Source organism: Rhincodon typus, chromosome 7, assembly GCF_021869965.1.
Source record: "Rhincodon typus isolate 14 chromosome 7, sRhiTyp1.1, whole genome shotgun sequence".
NCBI classification, from domain to species: domain Eukaryota; kingdom Metazoa; phylum Chordata; class Chondrichthyes; order Orectolobiformes; family Rhincodontidae; genus Rhincodon; species Rhincodon typus.
The window spans coordinates 60,121,883-60,128,963 of NC_063338.1; positions in this window are offsets into that span (position 1 = coordinate 60,121,883).

A 7,081-nucleotide genomic window follows, 5' to 3' on the forward strand; every position below is an offset into this window, starting at 1 on the left:
AATTTAGCATGGCCAATCCACCTAGTCTGTTTTGACTGTGGGAGGAACTGGAGCACCCGGAGGAAACTCATGCAGACACAGGGAGAATGTGCAAACTCCACACAGACAGTTGCCAAAGGGGGAAATTGAACCCAGGCCCCTGGTGCTGTGAGGCAGCAGTGTTAACCACTGAGCCACCGTGACCCCACGTTTAGCTTTCTGCAGTTGCTGGGATCTTGAAAATGAATGTGGAAGCTCTTATTCCTCTCTCTGCATAGCTAAAAGCTGGAGCTCTCTCTACTGCCAGAGTTACATGTGAGACAATATATTTTAGCGAATTTGTCTTTGCCATGGGTACATTTATGGGATGTTACTATATTGGAATAGTTACTGTTCAGTAGTTAAATAATCTATTATTTTGTTAAGTTTCCAATAGAGTTAAGTTATTCTCCTTTGTATTGTTTGTATTTTAGCTGTGGGGTAAGAATAAAATGTGTTTTGCTTAAAGCAGAGTATTATAACCAATTGAATTACATGCAGACAATGAAATTAAGAAAACAACAATCAACTTCTGTTTCTGGCTGTTAAAGTTGAGGGTATGACCAACGGGGAGTTCCAAACCTCAGTATACAGAAAAGCAACTCATACTGATCAAATCCTCAAATTCCACAGCAACCAGCCTAATGCCCACAAACAAAGCTGCATTAGGACACTATTTAAACGTGCCAGGATATACTGCAACATGCCAGAATGCCAGAACTATGCAGGAAAGAGGAAGATCGCCTACACAAAATCCTCGCTATAAATGGATATCCCCACAATTTCATTTGCGGATGCCTATTAAACAGACAACAACAGGAGGACACAGTACGCCCTAACACACTGACCACACTGCTACACATCAAGAACATATTGGAACTGACAACAAGACTCTTATGACCACTAGGAATCATGGTGGCACACGAGCCCACAGACACGCTACGACAAACACTTACAAGGATTAAAGATCCCATTCCCACCACATGTAGAACCAACGTGGTTTACAAAATACCATGCAACGACTGCCACAAACACGACATCAGACACACAGGAAGGAAACTAGCCATCAGAATACATGATCATCAACTAGCAGCAAAATGGCACAATGAACTCACCTTAATATCGGTACACTCGGACATTGAAGGCCATCAGTTTAACTGGGACAAGGTAACCATAGTAGCCCAAGCCAAACATAGACATGCACGGGAAATCCTACAGACATGGTTCTCCATCCGTAATGCAATCAATAAACACGTAGAATTGAACCCCATATACAAACTCATACAGATCAAAACCGGAAATGACACTACTCACCATAATGGATCAAACAGTATAAATTCCAAGCAGATTAGAATAACATTGCTTCATCGGAAGCTCCACTGATGATTTCACCTAGCATGGTGATGAAACGTCTGAACGAGAAAAGCCAGCTTGGCAAGCAAGTCAACAATCTCACCCACAACCCAAGCTACAGATCTTTGCCAAAACCTTGTACAAGAATCTTAATTGATTGCATAGGACCCCTCCCTAAAGCTAAAAATGAGAATCAATATTTGATGACTATAATGGATGTGTCTACTAGATTTCTGGAGGCCATTCCACTATGCAATATCAGGCTAAAAGGATTGTAGAAGAATTACTCAATATGGACTACCCACAGAAATATAATCAGATCAAGGGTCAAATATTACATCAAAATTATTCAAGGAAGTTATGTATAGCTTAGGAACCAAACAATTTACATCAGCTGCATTCCATCCAGAATTGCAAGGAATATTAAAACAGTGGCATCAAACTTTAAAGGCCATGTTGACAGCTTATAGTCATGAGTAAGTCAAGCTTAGAAATATAAATGGCCTGTCCCACTTTCTCAATACAGTCTTCCAGCTGTGGAATAAGACATGAATAAGGTTTTGTATCTGTATTGACTTTGTGGTAATCAACACATAAACATTTGTTACCATCTGGTTTAGGCACTATCACAACAGGTGAGCTCCATTCACTCCAACCTACTTCGATTATATTGCCTTTGAGAATGCTTTCAATCTCTTTTTGAACCTAGGCCAATTTTACAGGGTAAAGTCTATAAGGATGTCGCTTAATTGGAACAGCATTCCCTATATCTACATCATGCATAATCATGTCAATACTTCCCAGCTTATTCCCACATATCTCCCCATGTGATTATAATAACTCTTTCAGGTCACTTTGATTTTCCTCTGGAAGATAACAACTTCTGTCCAAATACTCAAAGGATACTGGCAAGTATATTTGTCTGAGAGTGCAAAGGAAATTTTAGCTTTCATGAAACTGAATGTATTTTAGCAGTTTAAAGTAATGCCATTTGTATAAAAAATGCATCAGCTACATTTCAAAGACAAACCAAAGAAGTCATTTTGGGATTCCCCAATTGTGTGGTGTACATTTGATGACATATAGTCACACATGGAAGGAGCATTTGGAGCATATATTGGAATTGTTCAATCAACTTCAGAAGGCGGGCTTGGTGATAAACCTGGCTAAGAGTGAGTTTGCAAAAGTCCAAGTCATATTCCTAGGCCACATCATTGGACATGGACAGATGGCCCCATGAGATGTGAAATCAAAGGTTATTGTGCAGTTTCCCATACCATCGACAAAGAGGGTAGGACTAATGGTAGGTTTTGAGAGCAGAGAAGAATGAGAGGGGACATGATCGAGGTGTCTGGACAGGGTGAATAGAGAACAGCTGTTCCCCTTGATTGAGGCGTCAATCATATTAGGGCATAGTTTTAGGGTAAGGGGTAGGAGATTTACAGAGGATTTGGAAAAATACCTTTTCACTCAATGGGCAGTGGGAATCTGGGATGCACCGCCTGGGCAGGTAGTGGAGGTTGGAAACTTTACAACCCTTAGAAAATATTTGCATGAGTACTTCAAGTATCATAACATTCAAGGTTATGGTTGAGATTACTGCACTTTTAGTGATAGCTATGTTAATGCAGACTTGATGGGCTGAAGGTTCTTTTCTGCACTATACGAATCTATGAACAATAAACTCTATCTAAACAGTGTGATATTTTTATCTTAAACTTTTCCAAAAACACTAATTGGTTATGATCAGTATATACAATTTTCTCAGACACATTACCAGCAACATAAATGTTGCAATGCCAACACCAAACTCAAGATCTCCTTCTCAATTGCAGAATATTTCTTTTGATGAATATTCAACTTTCTGGAAAAATATCCAGTAGGTCTTTCTATCTTCTTGCAAGAGTCAGTACCAACACTCACATCACTCGCATTTATAGCCATCTTGAATGACTTTGCATAATTAGGTGTGTCTAACACTGGGACAGTGGTTAACACAGCTTTCAGGCTGTGAAATGTCTTCTGACATTTCTCCATTCATTGAAATTTTCAGCACTTCTTCAACAAGTCATTCAATGGAGCAACCACACTGCTAAACTTTGATATGAATTTTCGATAAAACCATTCAGTCCCAGGAATCTTAGTACTTCCAATAACTTCATCTGGTCTGGTCTACGTGTGACTCCAGACCCATAACAATGTTGTTTACCCTTAACTTGCCTCTGAAATACCTAGCAAGACATTCACTTGAATCAAAGCGCTAAAAAGTCTCAAAGAAATAAAACTAGACGAATCATCTAATGTTGATCTAGGCATCAGAAATGTCAATGGCAATCTCAGCTCTGTTGACCCTGCAAAGACTATCATCCTTGCAAATTCCTCTTTACTCACATCTGGAGGTTAGTGCCAAAATTGGGAAATTGCTTTCAAAGACTTGTCAAGCAATAGCCTGACATAATCATGCTTATATAATTGTACCTCGTAGCATTATGTATGGACACCTCCTGCTGGCTGTAATGAACCCTCCCACCATTCCCAACCACCTGATGAATCAGGTCTCCTACATGTTGAAAACTTATTGAAGGAAGCATAGGGGGTGGTAAGCATGCCAAATGAACTCTGGGTTGGAGCCTGCAATGTCTACCCCCAAGAATGGCTCACTAACCACTACTAACCAACCTAAGGTGGTCCATTCTTAAAGGATATAGAAAGTAGAATGAACCTGTCACAGGAGCTGAGGAAACCAACAAGAAGCAAAAAAGCATACTTGACCTCATCTTCACTAATCTATCTGTTGCAGATATATCTGGCTATGGCAGTATCAATAGGACTGCCCACTACATGGCCTTGTGGAGATGACGTCCCATCTTCACATTGAGCATACACTCCTTGGTTTTGTGTGGCACTATTACCGTGCTAAATGGAATAGATTGCAAACAGATCTAGCCATCAAGACTGGGAATTCATAAGAAAAACTGAAAAAACTGCGGATGCTGTAAATCAGAAACAAAAACAGAAGTTGCTGGGAAAGCTCTGCAGGTCTGGCAGCATCTGTGAAGAAGAAAATCAGAGTTAATGATTTGGATGCAGTAACCCTTCCTCAGAACTGATGGTAGCTAGGAAAACATCAGTTTACATGAAGAAAATAGAGGGGGTCATGGGGTAGGGAGTAAACGATAGGATAAAGGATAGAGCCCAAAGAAAGAGAAGAGCAGTTGGATAAACAAAGGAGTTGATAATGTTCTGGCGAGGAGGGTGAGTAGCTGTTAATGGGGACTGTTATTGACCAACAACAGTAATGTGCAATGACAGGCTATGTGGTAACAAGGCCTGGTGTGTGGGGTAGGGAGCTAGGACATTGGAGAGTTTAAGTGCTAAAATTACTGAATCCAATATGGAGCCCAGAGGGCTGCAGGGTCCTCAAGCGGAAAATGAAATGTTCATAAGGCACTGTGGGTCATCAGCAGCAGAATTGCTCTCCAACACAATCTGCAACCTCATTGCCCTCACCAACAAGCAGTGCGATTTAACCTGGTCTGTTGAAAAGTGCAGAAGGATACACCTAAAAATGAGCAGTCAACCTGTTGAAGCCACGCAGGAATACTTGCATGCCAAACAGCAAGTGACAGACAGGGGCAAGTGATTCCATGACAAATGGATCAGATCTAGGTTCTGCAGCCCCACTACACCTTTTCATGAATGGTAGTGGACAATTAAATAACTCACTGGAAGAGAAGGAATCAATGATAGGAGAGCCCAGCCCAGTACAAAAGATAAAACTGAAGTATTTTCAGCAATGTTCACCTAGAATTGTCCAGTGGATAATTCATTTCTGCCTCCTCCAGAGATCGCCAGCATGATGGGAAGCCAGTCTTCATCCAATTCAATTCACTTTGTGATATCAAGACATGTATGGGTGTACAGGATACTGCAAAGGCTATGGGCCTTGATAATATTCTGGCAATAGTACTGAAGACCTGTGTTCCAGATGTTGCTGTGCCCCCAGCTGAGCTGTTCCAACACATTGGTGGGCAGATACCAATGTGAAGAATTGCCTAAAGGGTGTCTTGTGTACAAAAAGCAGGACAAATCCAACCCAATTACTGTGTTATTCAACTCTTAATTATCAGTAAAGTGATGGAAGGGTAATGACCATTGCTATCAAACAGCACTTGCTTAGCAATAAATCTGCTCACTGACATTTAGGTTAGATTGTACCAGGGCCACTCAGCTCCTGACCTCATTTACAGCTTTAGTTCAAACATGCGGAACAGTGGTGAACTCCAGAGGCAAGGAGAGAGTGACTGCTTTCAGCACCATTAAAACCAAGACTTGTTGACCTTCTCGCACAGGGAAGATAAAATATACTCCATGGTCTTCCATTATGATGTAGTCAATGTATACTAAATCTTGTGCTGTCAATTCATTGAGACTTACAGTAGTAAATCCACCAACAGCCACCCACCCCCCACCCCTACTGTCCCACAATTCAGAGGGAACGAGTAAACCTCTCATTGCAAAATACAAAGAGAACTCAGGTCACAAAATCATGAAATAATATTTCTTTATTAAGACATTAGGAAAACAACTGGTAGCATCTTAATGTTAAACAGTAACAGCATACAAGATAGTCAAATAACCATTAGCTAATTGAGTCAAAGCTACAATAGCTGTTCCAAGTCATCATCAACAGTAAACAAAATCTGTTTATCAGAAGCTGCTATTGTGTTCAATACCCAAAATTAACAAGTACAGGATATACAACATCCACCCTTTAACTTCTTCCTTCTCAATGTCCAATGCTCCAGAAACTCCTTCCAGTTGTCTTTCTTTCGATTCAGTATAACTGAAATCTCTGCCTAGTGTGATTTTCTCCACAGTGGGAAGATCAAATATCGATCAAGTGACTAATTTGTGGGACATCTCCATTTTTGTGCAAGATCTCATGTTTCTAGTTACCTGTCATTTTTGTTCCATCTTCTGAATCCACACACTATGAACCTGCATGGGCCCAAGCTATGCGTGCCTCTTCGTAGGATACATGGAACAGTCCCTCTTCCACTGCTACACTGGCACTATACCCCACCTCTTCCTCCGCTATATTAATTACCGTATCGGTGCTGCCTCGAGCTCCCATGAGGAGCTTGAACAGTTCATCAACTTTACTAACACCTTTCACCCCAACCTCAAGTTCACCTGGACCATCTCTGATACCTCTCGCCCCTTTCTGGACCTCTCTGTCTCCATCTCTGGTGACCGCCTCAAAACCGACATCTATTTCAAGCCGACTCAGACAGCTACCTAGACTACACCTCCTCTCACCTACCTTCCTGCAAGAATGCGATCCCCTACTCCCAATTCCTCTGCCTCCATCACATCTGCTCCCAAGATGGGGCGTTCCATTCCCAAACATCCCAGATGTCCCCTTATTCCAAGGGCTGCAGCTTCCCCCACCACCTCTGCGGTTGAAAATGCTCTCAATCGCATCTCTTGTGTTTCCTGTACCTCTGCCCTCACATTCTCTCCCTGCAATAAAAACAAAGACAGAATCGCCCTTGTCCTCACATATCACCCCACTAACCTCCTCATCTAATGTATCATTCTCCACCATTTCCGCCACCTACAATCTGACCCCACAACCAACGATATATTTCCCTCCCCAACCCTATCTGGTTTCGTAGGGATCGCTCACTCCACGGCTCCCTCGTCT